This window comes from Salvelinus alpinus, chromosome 2 (genome assembly GCF_045679555.1).
Source record: "Salvelinus alpinus chromosome 2, SLU_Salpinus.1, whole genome shotgun sequence".
NCBI classification, from domain to species: domain Eukaryota; kingdom Metazoa; phylum Chordata; class Actinopteri; order Salmoniformes; family Salmonidae; genus Salvelinus; species Salvelinus alpinus.
In genome coordinates this window covers 82,821,098-82,843,249 of record NC_092087.1, presented here as the reverse complement: position 1 = coordinate 82,843,249, position 22,152 = coordinate 82,821,098, and the positions used below count along the sequence as shown (strand labels likewise).

The 22,152-nt window shown below is 43.5% G+C and overlaps 1 protein-coding gene across 1 annotated transcript in view; it reads right to left on the bottom strand.

The window, feature by feature from the left end:
- elfn2a (extracellular leucine-rich repeat and fibronectin type III domain containing 2a) overlaps positions 1-22,152 on the bottom strand; it is a 264,257-nt gene that overhangs the window by 52,148 nt on the left and 189,957 nt on the right. Inside the window, exon 3 of the mRNA XM_071389596.1 lies at positions 9,633-9,702. The gene's annotated coding sequence lies outside the window, so the exon portion shown is untranslated. The remainder of the gene's footprint in view (positions 1-9,632; positions 9,703-22,152) is intronic.

Sequence of the window (22,152 nt, the reverse complement as noted above, 5' to 3'; positions counted from 1 at the left end):
ACAACACACCTGTAATAACCGCTAGGCTACTTACCACCTAACTAACATGATATATCAACAACACACCTGTAATAACCGCTAGGCTACTTACCACCTAACTAACATGGTATATCAACAGCACACCTGTAATAACCGCTAGGCTACTTACCACCTAACTAACATGGTATATCAACAGCACACCTGTAATAACCGCTAGGCTACTTACCACCTAACTAACATGGTATATCAACAACACACCTGTAATAACCGCTAGGCTACTTACCACCTAACTAACATGATATATCAACAGTACACCTGTAATAACCGCTTGGCTACTTACCACCTAACTAACATGATATATCAACAGTACACCTGTAATAACCGCTAGGCTACTTACCACCTAACTAACATGATATATCAACAGCACACCTGTAATAACCGCTAGGCTACTTACCACCTAACTAACATGATATATCAACAGCACACCTGTAATAACCGCTAGGCTACTTACCACCTAACTAACATGATATATCAACAGCACACCTGTAATAACCGCTAGGCTACTTACCACCTAACTAACATGATATATCAACAGCACACCTGTAATAACCGCTAGGCTACTTACCACCTAACTAACATGATATATCAACAGCACACCTGTAATAACCGCTAGGCTACTTACCATCTAACTAACATGATATATCAACAACACACCTGTAATAACCGCTAGGCTACTTACCATCTAACTAACATGATATATCAACAACACACCTGTAATAACCGCTAGGCTACTTACCACCTAACTAACATGATATATCAACAACACACCTGTAATAACCGCTAGGCTACTTACCACCTAACTAACATGATATATCAACAGCACACCTGTAATAACCGCTAGGCTACTTACCATCTAACTAACATGATATATCAACAACACACCTGTAATAACCGCTAGGCTACTTACCACCTAACTAACATGATATATCAACAACACACCTGTAATAACCGCTAGGCTACTTACCACCTAACTAACATGATATATCAACAACACATCTGTAATAACCGCTAGGCTACATACCACCTAACTAACATGATATATCAACAACACACCTGTAATAACCGCTAGGCTACTTACCACCTAACTAACATGATATATCAACAGCACACCTGTAATAACCGCTAGTCTACTTACCATCTAACTAACATGATATATCAACAACACACCTGTAATAACCGCTAGGCTACTTACCACCTAACTAACATGATATATCAACAGCACACCTGTAATAACCGCTAGCCTACTTACCACCTAACTAACATGACATATCAACAGCACACCTGTAATAACCGCTAGGCTACTTACCACCTAACTAACATGATATATCAACAGCACACCTGTAATAACCGCTAGGCTACTTACCACCTAACTAACATGATATATCAACAGCACACCTGTAATAACCGCTAGGCTACTTACCACCTAACTAACATGATATATCAACAACACACCTGTAATAACCGCTAGGCTACTTACCACCTAACTAACATGATATATCAACAGCACACCTGTAATAACCGCTAGGCTACTTACCACCTAACTAACATGATATATCAACAGTACACCTGTAATAACCAGTAGGCTACTTACCACCTAACTAACATGATATATCAACAGCACACCTGTAATAACCAGTAGGCTACTTACCACCTAACTAACATGATATATCAACAGCACACCTGTAATAACCGCTAGGCTACTTACCACCTAACTAACATGATATATCAACAGCACACCTGTAATAACCGCTAGGCTACTTACCACCTAACTAACATGACATATCAACAGCACACCTGTAATAACCGCTAGGCTACTTACCACCTAACTAACATGATATATCAACAGCACACCTGTAATAACCGCTAGGCTACTTACCACCTAACTAACATGATATATCAACAGCACACCTGTAATAACCGCTAGGCTACTTACCACCTAACTAACATGATATATCAACAGCACACCTGTAATAACCGCTAGGCTACTTACCACCTATCTAACATGATATATCAACAACACACCTGTAATAACCGCTAGGCTACTTACCACCTAACTAACATGATATATCAACAGCACACCTGTAATAACCGCTAGGCTACTTACCACCTAACTAACATGACATATCAACAGCACACCTGTAATAACCGCTAGGCTACTTACCACCTAACTAACATGATATATCAACAGCACACCTGTAATAACCGCTAGGCTACTTACCACCTAACTAACATGATATATCAACAGCACACCTGTAATAACCGCTAGGCTATTTACCACCTAACTAACATGATATATCAACAGCACACCTGTAATAACCGCTAGGCTATTTACCACCTAACTAACATGATATATCAACAGCACACCTGTAATAACCGCTAGGCTACTTACCACCTAACTAACATGATATATCAACAGCACACCTGTAATAACCGCTAGGCTACTTACCATCTAACTAACATGATATATCAACAACACACCTGTAATAACCGCTAGGCTACTTACCACCTAACTAACATGGTATATCAACAGCACACCTGTAATAACCGCTAGGCTACTTACCACCTAACTAACATGATATATCAACAGAACACCTGTAATAACCGCTAGGCTACTTACCACCTAACTAACATGATATATCAACAGCACACCTGTAATAACCGCTAGGCTACTTACCACCTAACTAACATGATATATCAACAGCACACCTGTAATAACCGCTAGGCTACTTACCACCTAACTAACATGATATATCAACAACACACCTGTAATAACCGCTAGGCTACTTACCACCTAACTAACATGATATATCAACAGCACACCTGTAATAACCGCTAGGCTACTTACCACCTAACTAACATGATATATCAACAGCACACCTGTAATAACCGCTAGGCTACTTACCACCTAACTAACATGATATATCAACAACACACCTGTAATAACCGCTAGGCTACTTACCACCTAACTAACATGATATATCAACAGCACACCTGTAATAACCGCTAGGCTACTTACCATCTAACTAACATGATATATCAACAAAACACCTGTAATAACCGCTAGGCTACTTACCACCTAACTAACATGATATATCAACAACACACCTGTAATAACCGCTAGGCTACTTACCACCTAACTAACATGATATATCAACAGCACACCTGTAATAACCGCTAGGCTACTTACCACCTAACTAACATGATATATCAACAACACACCTGTAATAACCGCTAGGCTACTTACCACCTAACTAACATGATATATCAACAGCACACCTGTAATAACCGCTAGGCTACTTACCACCTAACTAACATGACATATCAACAGCACACCTGTAATAACCGCTAGGCTACTTACCACCTAACTAACATGATATATCAACAGCACACCTGTAATAACCGCTAGGCTACTTACCACCTAACTAACATGATATATCAACAACACACCTGTAATAACCGCTAGGCTACTTACCACCTAACTAACATGATATATCAACAGCACACCTGTAATAACCGCTAGGCTACTTACCATCTAACTAACATGATATATCAACAAAACACCTGTAATAACCGCTAGGCTACTTACCACCTAACTAACATGATATATCAACAACACACCTGTAATAACCGCTAGGCTACTTACCACCTAACTAACATGATATATCAACAGCACACCTGTAATAACCGCTAGGCTACTTACCATCTAACTAACATGACATATCAACAGCACACCTGTAATAACCGCTAGGCTACTTACCACCTAACTAACATGATATATCAACAGCACACCTGTAATAACCGCTAGGCTACTTACCACCTAACTAACATGATATATCAACAGCACACCTGTAATAACCGCTAGGCTACTTACCACCTAACTAACATGATATATCAACAACACACCTGTAATAACCGCTAGGCTACTTACCATCTAACTAACATGATATATCAACAGCACACCTGTAATAACCGCTAGGCTACTTACCACCTAACTAACATGATATATCAACAGTACACCTGTAATAACCATTAGGCTACTTACCACCTAACTAACATGATATATCAACAGCACACCTGTAATAACCAGTAGGCTACTTACCACCTAACTAACATGATATATCAACAGCACACCTGTAATAACCGCTAGGCTACTTACCACCTAACTAACATGATATATCAACAGCACACCTGTAATAACCGCTAGGCTACTTACCACCTAACTAACATGACATATCAACAGCACACCTGTAATAACCGCTAGGCTACTTACCACCTAACTAACATGATATATCAACAGCACACCTGTAATAACCGCTAGGCTACTTACCACCTAACTAACATGATATATCAACAGCACACCTGTAATAACCGCTAGGCTACTTACCACCTAACTAACATGATATATCAACAGCACACCTGTAATAACCGCTAGGCTACTTACCACCTATCTAACATGATATATCAACAACACACCTGTAATAACCGCTAGGCTACTTACCACCTAACTAACATGATATATCAACAGCACACCTGTAATAACCGCTAGGCTACTTACCACCTAACTAACATGACATATCAACAGCACACCTGTAATAACCGCTAGGCTACTTACCACCTAACTAACATGATATATCAACAGCACACCTGTAATAACCGCTAGGCTACTTACCACCTAACTAACATGATATATCAACAGCACACCTGTAATAACCGCTAGGCTATTTACCACCTAACTAACATGACATATCAACAGCACACCTGTAATAACCGCTAGGCTACTTACCACCTAACTAACATGATATATCAACAGCACACCTGTAATAACCGCTAGGCTACTTACCACCTAACTAACATGATATATCAACAGCACACCTGTAATAACCGCTAGGCTACTTACCACCTAACTAACATGATATATCAACAGCACACCTGTAATAACCGCTAGGCTACTTACCACCTATCTAACATGATATATCAACAACACACCTGTAATAACCGCTAGGCTACTTACCACCTAACTAACATGATATATCAACAGCACACCTGTAATAACCGCTAGGCTACTTACCACCTAACTAACATGACATATCAACAGCACACCTGTAATAACCGCTAGGCTACTTACCACCTAACTAACATGATATATCAACAGCACACCTGTAATAACCGCTAGGCTACTTACCACCTAACTAACATGATATATCAACAGCACACCTGTAATAACCGCTAGGCTATTTACCACCTAACTAACATGATATATCAACAGCACACCTGTAATAACCGCTAGGCTATTTACCACCTAACTAACATGATATATCAACAGCACACCTGTAATAACCGCTAGGCTACTTACCACCTATCTAACATGATATATCAACAACACACCTGTAATAACCGCTAGGCTACTTACCACCTAACTAACATGATATATCAACAGCACACCTGTAATTACCGCTAGGCTACTTACCACCTAACTAACATGACATATCAACAGCACACCTGTAATAACCGCTAGGCTACTTACCACCTAACTAACATGATATATCAACAGCACACCTGTAATAACCGCTAGGCTACTTACCACCTAACTAACATGATATATCAACAGCACACCTGTAATAACCGCTAGGCTATTTACCACCTAACTAACATGATATATCAACAGCACACCTGTAATAACCGCTAGGCTATTTACCACCTAACTAACATGATATATCAACAGCACACCTGTAATAACCGCTAGGCTACTTACCACCTAACTAACATGATATATCAACAGCACACCTGTAATAACCGCTAGGCTACTTACCATCTAACTAACATGATATATCAACAACACACCTGTAATAACCGCTAGGCTACTTACCACCTAACTAACATGGTATATCAACAGCACACCTGTAATAACCGCTAGGCTACTTACCACCTAACTAACATGATATATCAACAGAACACCTGTAATAACCGCTAGGCTACTTACCACCTAACTAACATGATATATCAACAGCACACCTGTAATAACCGCTAGGCTACTTACCACCTAACTAACATGATATATCAACAGCACACCTGTAATAACCGCTAGGCTACTTACCACCTAACTAACATGATATATCAACAACACACCTGTAATAACCGCTAGGCTACTTACCACCTAACTAACATGATATATCAACAGCACACCTGTAATAACCGCTAGGCTACTTACCACCTAACTAACATGATATATCAACAGCACACCTGTAATAACCGCTAGGCTACTTACCACCTAACTAACATGATATATCAACAACACACCTGTAATAACCGCTAGGCTACTTACCACCTAACTAACATGATATATCAACAGCACACCTGTAATAACCGCTAGGCTACTTACCATCTAACTAACATGATATATCAACAAAACACCTGTAATAACCGCTAGGCTACTTACCACCTAACTAACATGATATATCAACAACACACCTGTAATAACCGCTAGGCTACTTACCACCTAACTAACATGATATATCAACAGCACACCTGTAATAACCGCTAGGCTACTTACCACCTAACTAACATGATATATCAACAACACACCTGTAATAACCGCTAGGCTACTTACCACCTAACTAACATGATATATCAACAACACACCTGTAATAACCGCTAGGCTACTTACCACCTAACTAACATGATATATCAACAGCACACCTGTAATAACCGCTAGGCTACTTACCACCTAACTAACATGACATATCAACAGCACACCTGTAATAACCGCTAGGCTACTTACCACCTAACTAACATGATATATCAACAGCACACCTGTAATAACCGCTAGGCTACTTACCACCTAACTAACATGATATATCAACAACACACCTGTAATAACCGCTAGGCTACTTACCACCTAACTAACATGATATATCAACAGCACACCTGTAATAACCGCTAGGCTACTTACCATCTAACTAACATGATATATCAACAAAACACCTGTAATAACCGCTAGGCTACTTACCACCTAACTAACATGATATATCAACAACACACCTGTAATAACCGCTAGGCTACTTACCACCTAACTAACATGATATATCAACAGCACACCTGTAATAACCGCTAGGCTACTTACCATCTAACTAACATGACATATCAACAGCACACCTGTAATAACCGCTAGGCTACTTACCACCTAACTAACATGATATATCAACAGCACACCTGTAATAACTGCTAGGCTACTTACCACCTAACTAACATGATATATCAACAGCACACCTGTAATAACCGCTAGGCTACTTACCACCTAACTAACATGATATATCAACAACACACCTGTAATAACCGCTAGGCTACTTACCATCTAACTAACATGATATATCAACAGCACACCTGTAATAACCGCTAGGCTACTTACCACCTAACTAACATGATATATCAACAGTACACCTGTAATAACCAGTAGGCTACTTACCACCTAACTAACATGATATATCAACAGCACACCTGTAATAACCAGTAGGCTACTTACCACCTAACTAACATGATATATCAACAGCACACCTGTAATAACCGCTAGGCTACTTACCACCTAACTAACATGATATATCAACAGCACACCTGTAATAACCGCTAGGCTACTTACCACCTAACTAACATGACATATCAACAGCACACCTGTAATAACCGCTAGGCTACTTACCACCTAACTAACATGATATATCAACAGCACACCTGTAATAACCGCTAGGCTACTTACCACCTAACTAACATGATATATCAACAGCACACCTGTAATAACCGCTAGGCTACTTACCACCTAACTAACATGATATATCAACAGCACACCTGTAATAACCGCTAGGCTACTTACCACCTATCTAACATGATATATCAACAACACACCTGTAATAACCGCTAGGCTACTTACCACCTAACTAACATGATATATCAACAGCACACCTGTAATAACCGCTAGGCTACTTACCACCTAACTAACATGACATATCAACAGCACACCTGTAATAACCGCTAGGCTACTTACCACCTAACTAACATGATATATCAACAGCACACCTGTAATAACCGCTAGGCTACTTACCACCTAACTAACATGATATATCAACAGCACACCTGTAATAACCGCTAGGCTATTTACCACCTAACTAACATGATATATCAACAGCACACCTGTAATAACCGCTAGGCTATTTACCACCTAACTAACATGATATATCAACAGCACACCTGTAATAACCGCTAGGCTACTTACCACCTAACTAACATGATATATCAACAGCACACCTGTAATAACCGCTAGGCTACTTACCATCTAACTAACATGATATATCAACAACACACCTGTAATAACCGCTAGGCTACTTACACCTAACTAACATGGTATATCAACAGCACACCTGTAATAACCGCTAGGCTACTTACCACCTAACTAACATGATATATCAACAGAACACCTGTAATAACCGCTAGGCTACTTACCACCTAACTAACATGATATATCAACAGCACACCTGTAATAACCGCTAGGCTACTTACCACCTAACTAACATGATATATCAACAGCACACCTGTAATAACCGCTAGGCTACTTACCACCTAACTAACATGATATATCAACAACACACCTGTAATAACCACTAGGCTACTTACCACCTAACTAACATGATATATCAACAGCACACCTGTAATAACCGCTAGGCTACTTACCACCTAACTAACATGATATATCAACAGCACACCTGTAATAACCGCTAGGCTACTTACCACCTAACTAACATGATATATCAACAACACACCTGTAATAACCGCTAGGCTACTTACCACCTAACTAACATGATATATCAACAGCACACCTGTAATAACCGCTAGGCTACTTACCACCTAACTAACATGATATATCAACAGCACACCTGTAATAACCGCTAGGCTACTTACCATCTAACTAACATGATATATCAACAACACACCTGTAATAACCGCTAGGCTACTTACCACCTAACTAACATGATATATCAACAAAACACCTGTAATAACCGCTAGGCTACTTACCACCTAACTAACATGATATATCAACAGCACACCTGTAATAACCGCTAGGCTACTTACCACCTAACTAACATGATATATCAACAACACACCTGTAATAACCGCTAGGCTACTTACCACCTAACTAACATGATATATCAACAACACACCTGTAATAACCGCTAGGCTACTTACCACCTAACTAACATGATATATCAACAGCACACCTGTAATAACCGCTAGGCTACTTACCACCTAACTAACATGACATATCAACAGCACACCTGTAATAACCGCTAGGCTACTTACCACCTAACTAACATGATATATCAACAGCACACCTGTAATAACCGCTAGGCTACTTACCACCTGACTAACATGATATATCAACAGCACACCTGTAATAACCACTAGGCTACTTACCACCTAACTAACATGACATATCAACAGCTGTAATAGATATAATCTGGAGCACCACCTAAATGTTTTCTGCCCGGAGCTGTAAAGAGTGGTTACATCCACATATGGTAATTACTTCAAAGGTGTAGTCTGGTACTCACAATCTTTGCTGGTCTTTTTTCCTCGTTGTCCACTTCCTCTATGGCTCTGTGCTGACACTACGGACTCTCACTGTGGGGGAGATACAAGGTCAGAGGTTAGGGCAATACAATAATACAATACAGTACAACTTTATTGTCCATTTGTTACAGCGAACAGCGGAAATGTGTCTCAGTCTGCTCAGTTCTCCACCAGATAACACACATTGCAGTCCTCATTCCTATATTCCTAGGTATACCTCTATAGTGACTGTTCTACATAGAGCCATATAAAGAGTTTTATACCTCTATAGTGATGTTCTACATAGAGCCATATAAAGAGTATTATACCTCTATAGTGATGTTCTACATAGAGCCATATAAAGAGTAGTATACCTCTATAGTGATGTTCTACATAGAGCCTTATAAAGAGTAGTATACCTCTATAGTGACTGCTCTACATAGAGCCATATAAAGAGTAGTATACCTCTATAGTGGCTGTTCTACATAGAGCCATATAAACAGTATTATACCTCTATAGTGACTGTTCTACATAGAGCCATATAAAGAGTATTATACCTCTATAGTGACTGTTCTACATAGAGCCATATAAAGGGTAGTATACCTCTATAGTGATGTTCTACATAGAGCCTTATAAAGAGTATTACACCTCTATAGTGATGTTCTACATAGAGCCTTATAAAGAGTATTACACCTCTATAGTGACTGTTCTACATAGAGCCATATAAAGAGTATTATACCTCTATAGTGATGTTCTACATAGAGCCTTATAAAGAGTATTATACCTCTATAGTGATGTTCTACATAGAGCCTTATAAAGAGTATTACACCTCTATAGTGACTGTTCTGCATAGAGCCATATAAAGACTAGTATACCTCTATAGTGATGTTCTACATAGAGCCATATAAAGAGTATTATACCTCTATAGTGACTGTTCTACATAGAGCCTTATAAAGAGTATTATACCTCTATAGTGATGTTCTACATAGAGCCTTATAAAGAGTATTACACCTCTATAGTGACTGTTCTGCATAGAGCCATATAAAGACTAGTATACCTCTATAGTGATGTTCTACATAGAGCCATATAAAGAGTATTATACCTCTATAGTGACTGTTCTACATAGAGCCTTATAAAGAGTATTATACCTCTATAGTGACTGTTCTACATAGAGCCATTTAAAGACTATTATACCTCTATAGTGACTGTTCTGCATAGAGCCAGGTGTGTTTCTAGTACAGTCATACAGGAGGAACAGGTGTGTTTCTAGTACAGTCATACAGGAGGAACAGGTGTGTTTCTAGTACAGTCATACAGGAGGAACAGGTGTGTTTCTAGTACAGTCATACAGGAGGAACAGGTGTGTTTCTAGTACAGTCATACAGGAGGAACAGGTGTGTTTCTAGTACAGTCATACAGGAGGAACAGGTGTGTTTCTAGTACAGTCATACAGGAGGAACAGGTGTGTTTCTAGTACAGTCATACAGGAGGAACAGGTGTGTTTCTAGTACAGTCATACAGGAGGAACAGGTGTGTTTCTAGTACAGTCATACAGGAGGAACAGGTGTGTTTCTAGTACAGTCGTACAGGAGGAACAGGTGTGTTTCTAGTACAGTCATACAGGAGGAACAGGTGTGTTTCTAGTACAGTCATACAGGAGGAACAGGTGTGTTTCTAGTACAGTCATACAGGAGGAACAGGTGTGTTTCAGTCGTACAGGAGGAACAGGTGTGTTTCTAGTACAGTCGTACAGGAGGAACAGGTGTGTTTCTAGTACAGTCATACAGGAGGAACAGGTGTGTTTCTAGTACAGTCATACAGGAGGAACAGGTGTGTTTCTAGTACAGTCATACAGGAGGAACAGGTGTGTTTCTAGTACAGTCGTACAGGAGGAACAGGTGTGTTTCTAGTACAGTCATACAGGAGGAACAGGTGTGTTTCTAGTACAGTCATACAGGAGGAACAGGTGTGTTTCTAGTACAGTCATACAGGAGGAACAGGTGTGTTTCAGTCGTACAGGAGGAACAGGTGTGTTTCAGTCGTACAGGAGGAACAGGTGTGTTTCTAGTACAGTCGTACAGGAGGAACAGGTGTTTCAGTCGTACAGGAGGAACAGGTGTGTTTCAGTCGTACAGGAGGAACAGGTGTGTTTCAGTCGTACAGGAGGAACAGGTGTTTCAGTCGTACAGGAGGAACAGGTGTGTTTCAGTCGTACAGGAGGAACAGGTGTGTTTCAGTCGTACAGGAGGAACAGGTGTGTTTCTAGTACAGTCATACAGGTGTGTTTCAGTCGTACTTCCCCACTGAGACCTATTTGGACCTGTTTCACAGTCCAACTCTCAGCTTAAAGAGATCCTTTTCCACCCCCCAACCCAGGGCTCAGTGATTTTATTTGTCAACCTTTGGAACTTGACAAGACCTCTCTCTCTCTCTCTCTCTCCCTCTCTGTGTTTGGTGTAGAGGGCTCTGTCCTCTGTCCTCTCTTGATTCTGTTCTTGGTCTTTTCTTTAAATTGTATTTTCTATGGTGGAAGGTTAATGCACTACTTGTTTTAGTGGTATCCACATGTTTTTTCAAAGTTAGGGTGGAAGAGGACAGAGTTAGTTTCCTGGGGTTTGGAAGGTGTGGTGTACGCGATGGCTTCTCAGCCTAGCGCGGAGGAGACGCTGTCGATACGGCATGGATTCAGGTGTGTTCCTGAGAACGGAGTTAAGGTGGAGGAAGTTCTGCTCACGGTCGGTGAACAGGTAGGAGCTGAATTTATACATTCTGCTTCCAGAATGAACAAAGCTGTGGTTGTGTTCATGAAAAGAGCAAATTTGGTTGGTAGGCTAATTGCTAGTAGAATATTTGTAAGGGGTGTGTTGGTGCCAATTTCTCCTCTTTCTACCACTTCGACAATGGTGGTAGTTGCAAATCTGCCTCCGTTTATTACGGATGATCAAATCAGGAAAGAGCTGAGTCGTTTTGGTAAGTTTGATAGCGGTTTTCGTGTCGGCAGGTTTTCAGGCAGATGCCGTTAAGCACGTTGTTTCGTTCCGGAGGCAAGTGTTTATGTTTCTGAACAACAATGAGCAACAGCTAAATATGCATTTTAAGTGAGGCATGGGGAGGGGCTCTACGCAGGGTTTGCTAGCACAGATAGTCTACGGTGTTTTGAGTGTGGGGATTTGGGGCATAAGAGCTTTGCGTGCCCACATAAACACCACCAAGTGCTTACCTCTTCGGGTAGGCTCGCTCAATATAAATGGCGCCAGAGATGCGGAAAGAGGAGTGTGTTGGGTGAATATGTAAAACCCCAAAGGGTACAGGTGTTGTTTCTGCAGGAGAAGCATAGTGATGTGTTGAATGAAGTCGATTGGGGGCTCTGGTGGAAAGGGGCAAGTGTGTTGAGCCATGGGACAAATTTTAGTGCAGGGGTTGCAGTCTTTTTTGTATCGGGTCTGTCTGTAAAAATTTGCTCCTCGAAGGAGGTTGCGTAGGGACCTGGGTAGTTTTTTCCAGGTTAAAGCAAAGGGAGCACTTGTAAGAGCTAGGTTTTCCATGCTCAATGAGATGGATGCTCCAAGCTCCTTCTTCTTTGGTTTTGAAAGACAGAGCGGTGAAGCCAAGGGTATGCATTGTCTAAGGCTGTCTGATGGGCGGGTGACATCTGTGGTGGGGGAGATGCGGGAGTGAACTGTGGAGTTTTATACTGAGTTGTATAGGGCAGAAATGTGGAGTTTTATACTGAGTTGTATAGGGCAGAACTGTGGAGTTTTATACTGAGTTGTATAGGGCAGAACTGTGGAGTTTCATACTGAGTTGTATAGGGCAGAACTGTGGAGTTTTATACTGAGTTGTATAGGGCAGAACTGTGGAGTTTTATACTGAGTTGTATGGGGCAGAACTGTGGAGTTTTATACTGAGTTATATAGGGCAGAACTGTGGAGTTTTATACTGAGTTGTATAGGGCAGAACTGTGGAGTTTTATACTGAGTTGTATAGGGCAGAACTGTGGAGTTTTATACTGAGTTGTATAGGGCAGAAATGTGTCATCCTATGTGTGCTCAGGTCTTGTTCGCAGAACTCCCTAAGCTCTCTCTGGCACAGAGGGATAAAATGGACATTCCTCTGTTGTCCCATGAACTGGCAGAGGTCGTAACCCAGATGTGACCCCCAGTCGTGAATCCACCGGGGTAGGAGAGTTGCCGATGAGCTGCCCAAAAAAGGGAACTTGTGTGAACTTATTAAGAACTGGCATTGCTCTGTGTGGACTACAAGATATTTGCCAAGGTCCTCTCTAACAGACTGAAGTCCCATCTGGACTCGATAGTACATAAGGACATATTGTGTACCGGGACGTTCAATCACGGACAACTTGTTCTTAATCAGGGACATGTTGGGCTTGTCGAGAGGTTCTAATGTGAACTTTGGACTGGTCTCTTTAGATCAAGAGAAGGCTTTTGATAGAGTGGATCATGAGTATCTGTTTAATGTGATGTCTGTGTTTGGGTTTGGGAAGAGTTTTTTGACCTGTGTGAAGCTGTTGTATGCTGGGGCGTCATGTATGGTCAAGGTGGGAGGGGGGCTCAGTAGGCCAGTCTGGGTGAGACAGGGCATTAGACAAGGATGCCCTCTATCTGGGGAGTTATATACACTAGCCATTGAGCCTTTTTTTTTTTTTTAGGACTGCTACGCAGGAGACTGCAGGTAGTGTGCTGGACAGGCATGGTGGTCTGTGCAGGCACTAGAGACTAGTCTGAAGGTGTACGAGGGAGCTTCATCAGCCAAGGTAAACTGGGGCAAGAACAAAGCTCTGTTATGTGGGGCATGGGGGGATAGGGCTCCTCCTCTGCTTCCAGGGGGTTTGCAGTGGGGTTGTGAAGGGCTTAAAGTGTTGGGGGTGTACCTGGGCTCGGAGAGGTGTGTCAGGAAGAACTGGGAGGGGCTGTCACAGGCAGTGGTTTCAAGACTGGCCAGGTGGAGGTGGCTCCTGTCCCAAGTGTCATATAGAGGGAGGGTGCTGATAATCAACAACCTGGTGGCATCTTCCCTTTGGCATAAACTGGCTGTCCTCAACCCCCCCCCGCCGGTCTGCTCGCAGACCTGCAACGCAAGCTGGTGGACTTCTTCTGGTCGAGCCATCACTGGCTGAGGGCGGCAGTGTTGTACGTGACCGTCCACAAAGGAGGACAGGGCCTGGTCGAACTGGACAGCAGGATGGCTGCTGTCCGACTAAAGGCGGCGCAGAGACTGCTGTACCATACTGATGTCGGCTGGAGGGAACCAGCATGCGCACTGCTGAGGAGAGCTGGAGGATTAGGGTTGGACCAGCAGCTGTTCCTCATGAAGCTGGAGAGGCTGAGTACAGCAGGTCTCTCAGATATTTACTCTTCGGTGCTGAGGGCCTGGCGTGGAGCCTGGGCTGTGGGTGTGGGAGGAGCCTATCTTCCAAAACCCAGCCATCCCTTTGAGATCGGTTCAGTCGGCCACCCTGCAGAGGCAACTGATGGCAGCAGGTTTACAAAGGCTGGGTGACCTGAGACTGCTGGGAGAGGAGGGGTGGAAAACCCTGGAAGTCCTGGCACAACAAACAGGAATAACGTCTCTTAGGCTGCTGGTGAGATTCCTGGAGGAGGTCCAGGAGGCACTGTCTGAGCCGGTAAGGGGGGTGTTTGAGCGGCCAAAGGGGGAGGGACCACCAAGTAATCCGCCATTGCAGGTGACAGCAGAGACTGAGGACTGTCAAGGGGGTCTGGAGGATTTGTTAGATTTTAACACTCCGAACCTGGGGGAGTTTGAAGGGGTGGGAGGTAAAACCCTCCACATCCTCTGCATTAAGGTAAGGAACATTAAGAGCCTAACAGGAGTGAAGGCACATCAGTGGCAGGGGGGATGTGGGGTGGAGAGTATGGTGGGTTTTAGATGGAGGGGGCTCTACAAACCCCCAGTACCAAAGAGGTCAGGGGACCTCCAGTGGAGGGTTCTTCATGGAGCCCTGGCCACTAACAGCTGGTTGGCACAGGTTGAACCGGGAATTGGGCAGGGTTGTCCTTTCTGTGTCATGAAAGAAACTGTGATTCATGTGTTTTCTGTGTGCACCAGGTTAATGCCATTAATGTCTCTGTTGGAACGTCTGTGTGAGAGGTTGGGGGTGGTTTTTACTGTTGGAATGTCTGTGTGAGAAGTTGGGGGTGGTTTTTACTGTTGGAATGTCTGTGTGAGAGGCTGGGGGTGGTTTTTACTGTTGGAATGTCTGTGTGAGAGGTTGGGGTGGTTTTTACTGTTGGAATGTCTGTGTGAGAGGTTGGGGGTGGTTTTTACTGTTGGAATGTCTGTGTGAGAGGTTGGGGTGGTTTTTACTGTTGGAATGTCTGTGTGAGAGGTTGGGGGAGGTTTTTACTGTTGGAATGTCTGTGTGAGAGGTTGGGGGAGGTTTTTACTGTTGGAATGTCTGTGTGAGAGGTTGGGGTGGTTTTTACTGTTGGAATGTCTGTGTGAGAGGTTGGGGGTGGTTTTTACTGTTGGAATGTCTGTGTGCGAGGTTGGGGTGGTTTTTACTGTTGGAATGTCTGTGTGAGAGGTTGGGGGTGGTTTTTACTGTTGGAATGTCTGTGTGAGAGGTTGGGGTGGTTTTTACTGTTGGAATGTCTGTGTGAGAGGTTGGGGTGGTTATTACTGTTGGGATGTCTGTGTGAGAGGTTGGGGGAGGTTTTTACTGTTGGAATGTCTGTGTGAGTGGTTGGGGGAGGTGTTTACTGTTGGAATGTCTGTGTGAGAGGTTGGGGGAAGTTTTTACTGTTGGAATGTCTGTGTGAGAGGTTGGGGTGGTTTTTACTGTTGGAATGTCTGTGTGAGAAGTTGGGGGTGGTTTTTACTGTTGGAATGTCTGTGTGAGAGGTTGGGGTGGTTTTTACTGTTGGAATGTCTGTGTGAGAGGTTGGGGGTGGTTTTTACTGTTGGGATGTCTGTGTGAGTGGTTGGGGGAGGTTTTTACTGTTGGAATGTCTGTGTGAGAGGTTGGGATGGTTTTTACTGTTGGGATGTCTGTGTGAGAGGTTGGGGGTGGTTTTTAATGTTGGAATGTCTGTGTGAGAGGTTGGGGGAGGTTTTTACTGTTGGAATGTCTGTGTGAGAGGTTGGGGGAGGTTTTTACTGTTGGAATGTCTGTGTGAGAGGTTGGGGAGGTTTTTACTGTTGGAATGTCTGTGTGAGAGGTTGGGGGTGGTTTTTACTGTTGGAATGTCTGTGTGAGAGGTTGGGGTGGTTTTTACTGTTGGAATGTCTGTGTGAGAGGTTGGGGTGGTTTTACTGTTGGGATGTCTGTGTGAGAGGGTGGGGTGGTTTTTACTGTTGGGATGTCTGTGTGAGAGGTTGGGGTGGTTTTTACTGTTGGGATGTCTGTATGAGAGGTTGGGGTGGTTATTACTGTTGGAATGTCTGTGTGAGAGGTTGGGGTGGTTTTTACTGTTGGAATGTCTGTGTGAGAGGTTGGGGTGGTTATTACTGTTGGGATGTCTGTGTGAGAGGTTGGGGTGGTTTTTACTGTTGGAATGTCTGTGTGAGAGGTTGGGGGTGGTTTTTACTGTTGGAATGTCTGTTTGAGAGGTTGGGGTGGTTTTTACTGTTGGAATGTCTGTGTGAGAGGTTGGGGTGGTTGTTACTGTTGGGATGTCTGTGTGAGAGGTTGGGGGTGGTTTTTACTGTTGGAATGTCTGTGTGAGAGGTTGGGGTGGTTTTTACTGTTGGAATGTCTGTGTGAGAAGTTGGGGTGGTTTTTACTGTTGGAATGTCTGTGTGAGAGGTTGGGGGTGGTTTTTACTGTTGGAATGTCTGTGTGAGAGGTTGGGGTGGTTTTTACTGTTGGAATGTCTGTGTGAGAGGTTGGGGTGGTTTTTACTGTTGGAATGTCTGTGTGAGAGGTTGGGGGTGGTTTTTACTGTTGGAATGTCTGTTTGAGAGGTTGGGGTGGTTTTTACTGTTGGAATGTCTGTGTGAGAGGTTGGGGTGGTTTTTACTGTTGGAATGTCTGTGTGAGAGTTTTTTTTTTTTTTGTACTGTTGGAATGTCTGTGTGAGAGGTTGGGGGGGGGTTTACTGTTGGAATGTCTGTGTGAGAGGTTGGGGTGGTTTTTACTGTTGGAATGTCTGTGTGAGAGGTGGGGTGGTTTTTACTGTTGGAATGTCTGTGAGAGAGGTTGGGGTGGTTTTTACTGTTGGAATGTCTGTGTGAGAGGTTGGGGTGGTTTTTACTGTTGGAATGTCTGTGTGAGAGGTGGGGTGGCTTTTACTGTTGGAATGTCTGTGTGAGAGGTTGGGGTGGTTTTTACTGTTGGAATGTCTGTGTGAGAGGTTGGGGTGGTTTTTACTGTTGGAATGTCTGTGTGAGAGGTTGGGTGTGTTTACTGTTGGAATGTCTGTGTGAGAGGTTGGGGTGGTTTTTACTGTTGGGATGTTTATAATGGGGTACAGGTATTTGATTAAGGAGAAAGCCAAATGTGGGTTGTTGAACTTCCTGTTTGCTCAGGCAAAGTTAGCTATTTGGCTAACAAGGAGGAACAGGGTCAAAGGTGGAGGATAACAGACCCTTTAATGGGATGGTCTCTGCGCGCCTTAGGGTTGAGTTTGAGTTCTATAGAATGATAAAAAGTGTGGAGATGTTTGAGGAGATATGGTGTGTTGGGGGGGCTGTCTGTATAGCTGGGGAAGATGTTTTGGATATACGGTTGTAGAAGAGGGTATTGTTTTTTGGTTTTGTGATGTTGGTTTGTATCATGTGGTAGATGGAAAGGTGAGTATGGTACATGTATGCAGTACAGAATATATTGTGGTGGTGAGGTTTTAATGAAATGAGAAGTTTCATTAAAACTTCTTGCAACTATAGGGGGTGCTGTTCCGCATTAGCATTTTTTGGTCTCCAAATTAAACTGCCTCGTGCTCAATTCTTGATCGTACAATATGCATATTATTGTTATTATTGGATAGAAAACACTTTCTAGTTTCTATAGCCGTTGGAATTTTGTCTCTGAGTGGTACAGAACTACTTCTACAGCACTTTTCCTGACAGGGAGTCAGATTTCAGAAATTTTGACCCCTGATCTGGGGTCGGTTTTAAGGTGCCTGTAAATGCTATGGAGAAACCGACACTGCCTACGTCTTCCTCTGGGTGTCAGTACGTCATGACGTTTTGAATGGAGTCGATTGCGCAATCAGAGCCACTATAAAACAACAAAACGTGGAAGTACCGTTCTTTCCCTTCGCGCATCTTACGCAAGATGGACATCGGACTTGCCTCCTTCCAAATGGTTGTTTAGCCAGTAATATTTCTCCGGTCATGTTTTTACTCGTTATAGTTGTTAAAAACATCATAATGTAGTTAATTTGAACCGTTTTATAGCAATTTATATCCGTTTAGTGCGATTTTGAGGAATTTCTTTGTCGTGCACTTTGAAGCTTTGGGCACGTTTCGGGGTCTCGGTCGATGTTAGTGGACATTTCGAAGGACAGAGGACATCTATCGACCAAAAGAAGATTAGACCCAAGAAAGGATACATTGCCCAAGAATCTGATGGAAAATCACCTCATAGTAAGAAATATTTAATATGATAAATCGTTGTTCTGTCGAAATATTTTAAACGCATAATCCGCCATTTTGTTTGTTATCGCTTCACTTGGCGAACCCTGTATTGCACAGTAAGGATAATTTTTGAAATGTAAATCAGCGGTTGCATTAAGAACTAATTTGTCTTTCGATTCCTGTCAACCCTGTATTTTTTAGTCAAGTATATGATTAGCTTTCGATTAAACTAGATCACTCTGAAAGATGACGTCCGACATTTTGAGGCTTGATTTGCTACTATTTTCATTGTATAACCACGGTTTTGTATGGCTAAATATGCACATTTTCGAACAAACTCTATATGTATGTTGTAAAATGATGTTACAGGAGTGTCATCGGAAGAATTCTGAGAAGGTTAGTGAAAAAATTAATATATTTTGGCGATGATTACGTTATAGCTCTCTTTGGCTTGAATCGATGCTCTGGTAACGTTTGCACATGTGGTATGCTAACTTATCGATTTATTGTGTTTTCGCTGTAAAACGCTTAGAAAATCTGAAATATTGTCTGAAATCACAAGATCTGGGTCTTTCCATTGCTATGCTTTGTCTATTTTTATGAAATGTTTTATGATGAGTAAATTGGTCATACACGTTGCTCTCTGTAGTAATTCTAGTCGAGTTGTGGTGGTCGGTGCAATTGTAAACTGTGATTTCTACCTGAAATATGCACTTTTTTCTAACAAAACCTATCCTATACCATAAATATGTTATCAGACTGTCATCTGATGAGGTTTTTTCTTGGTTAGTGGCTATTTATATCTTTATTTGGCCGAATTTGTGATAGCTACTGATGGAGTAAAAAACTGGTGGAGTAAAAAAAGTGGTGTCTTTTGCTAACGTGGTTAGCTAATAGATTTACATATTGTGTCTTCCCTGTAAAACATTTTAAAAAACAGAAATGATGGGTTTATTCACAAGATCTGTATCTTTCATCTGGTGTCTTGGACTTGTGATTTAATGATATTTAGATGCTACTATCTACTTGTGAAGCTATGCTAGCTATGCTAATCAGTGTGTGGGGGGGTGGGGGGTGATCCCGGACCCGGGGTAGAGGCTCGTGAAAGGTTAAAGAAAGACAAAACGTGTCTGTCTGTCTGTCTGTCTGTCTGTCTGTCTGTCTGTCTGTCTGTCTGTTTTTAACAGGGAGCTAGTTGGAGCTGTAGACTGACAGAGCCTGTTCTCTTCCCCCAGCCAGCTGAGCAGAGAGCAAACACATGCACATACAGAGAGACACAGAGAGACACAGAGAGAGAGACAGAGTGGCAATCTAGGGCACAGGCTGTCTGCAGGCTCTAAAGAGAGCATTAGGGAGAGAGACAACAAACAGAGAGAACGGAGGGAGAGAAAGAAAGCAAATGAACAGCGAATCCTGAAAGAAAAACACCTCATCAAGCAAATGCCAGGGGGTCAGAGCAGAGGGGAAGAGAGGGGACGAGAGGGAGGAGAGGGAGGAGAGGGGAAGAGAGGGGAGGAGAGGGAGGAGAGGGAGCAGAGGGGAAGAGAGGGGAGGAGAGGGAGGAGAGGGAGCAGAGGGGAAGAGAGGGAGGAGAGGGGAAGAGAGGGCGAGGAGAGGGAGGAGAGGGAGCAGAGGGGAAGAGAGGGAGGAGAGGGGAAGAGAGGGCGAGGAGAGGGAGGAGAGGGAGCAGAGGGGAAGAGAGGGTGAGGAGAGGGGAGGAGAGGGAGGAGAGGGAGCAGAGGGGAAGAGAGGGAGGAGAGGGGAAGAGAGGGGAGGAGAGGGAGGAGATGGAGCAGAGGGGAAGAGAGGGGAGGAGAGGGGAGGAGAGGGAGGAGAGGGAGCAGAGGGGAAGAGAAGGAGGAGAGGGGAAGAGAGGGGGGAGAGGGAGGAGAGGGGAAGAGAGGGCGAGGAGAGGGAGGAGAGGGAGCAGAGGGGAAGAGAGGGAGGAGAGGGAGGAGAGGGAGCAGAGGGGAAGAGAGGGAGGAGAGGGAGGAGAGGGGAAGAGAGGGAGGAGAGGGGAGAGAGGGGAGAGGGGAGGAGAGGGAGGAGAGGGGAAGAGAGGGAGGAGAGGGAGCAGAGGGGAAGAGAGGGCGAGGAGAGGGAGGAGAGGGGAAGAGAGGGAGGAGAGGGAGCAGAGGGGAAGAGAGGGCGAGGAGAGGGAGGAGAGGGAGCAGAGGGGAGGAGAGGGAGGAGAGGGAGCAGAGGGGAAGAGAGGGCGAGGAGAGGGAGGAGAGGGAGCAGAGGGGAAGAGAGGGAGGAGAGGGAGGAGAGGGGAAGAGAGGGTGAGGAGAGGGAGGGGAAGAGAGGGCGAGGAGAGGGAGGAGAGGGAGCAGAGGGGAAGAGAGGGCGAGGAGAGGGAGGAGAGGGGAAGAGAGGGCGAGGAGAGGGAGGAGAGGGGAAGAGAGGGCGAGGAGAGGGAGGAGAGGGAGCAGAGGGGAAGAGAGGGCGAGGAGAGGGAGCAGAGGGGAAGAGAGGGCGAGGAGAGGGAGGAGAGGAGGGATGGGTGAAGCCTCGTATTATTGGAATTTTTTTATATAATTGTTCTATTCTTCTCTCTGCGTTCTTGGGAAGGGTCCGTAAGTAAGCATTTCACTGTTAGTCTACACCTGTTGTTTATGAAGCACGTGACAATTGATTTCCTTCCTTCTTCTCTTCTCCTACGCTAACCACAATAATTCAGCTTCTCTCTTATTCCCACCATCTATTCCTCCACCATCTCTCCCCCAGAGAGATCAAGAAGCATGTCTCCACTTTGAGAGGAAGAGGGGGAGGAAAGGGAGAGAATGGAGAAGAGCAAGAAGAGGACGGAGGAGAGAGAGAAACAAACTGTAATATTTGGCAAATTCCCCCGTTCTTTTCTCCTCTCGTTGTTTTTCTGGAACGAGCGCTTCGAATTAGGTCAACAGGATGCCAACATGGGGTGAGAGGAGAGGAGGGGTGTGAAGGAACGGGGGAAAACAAAAG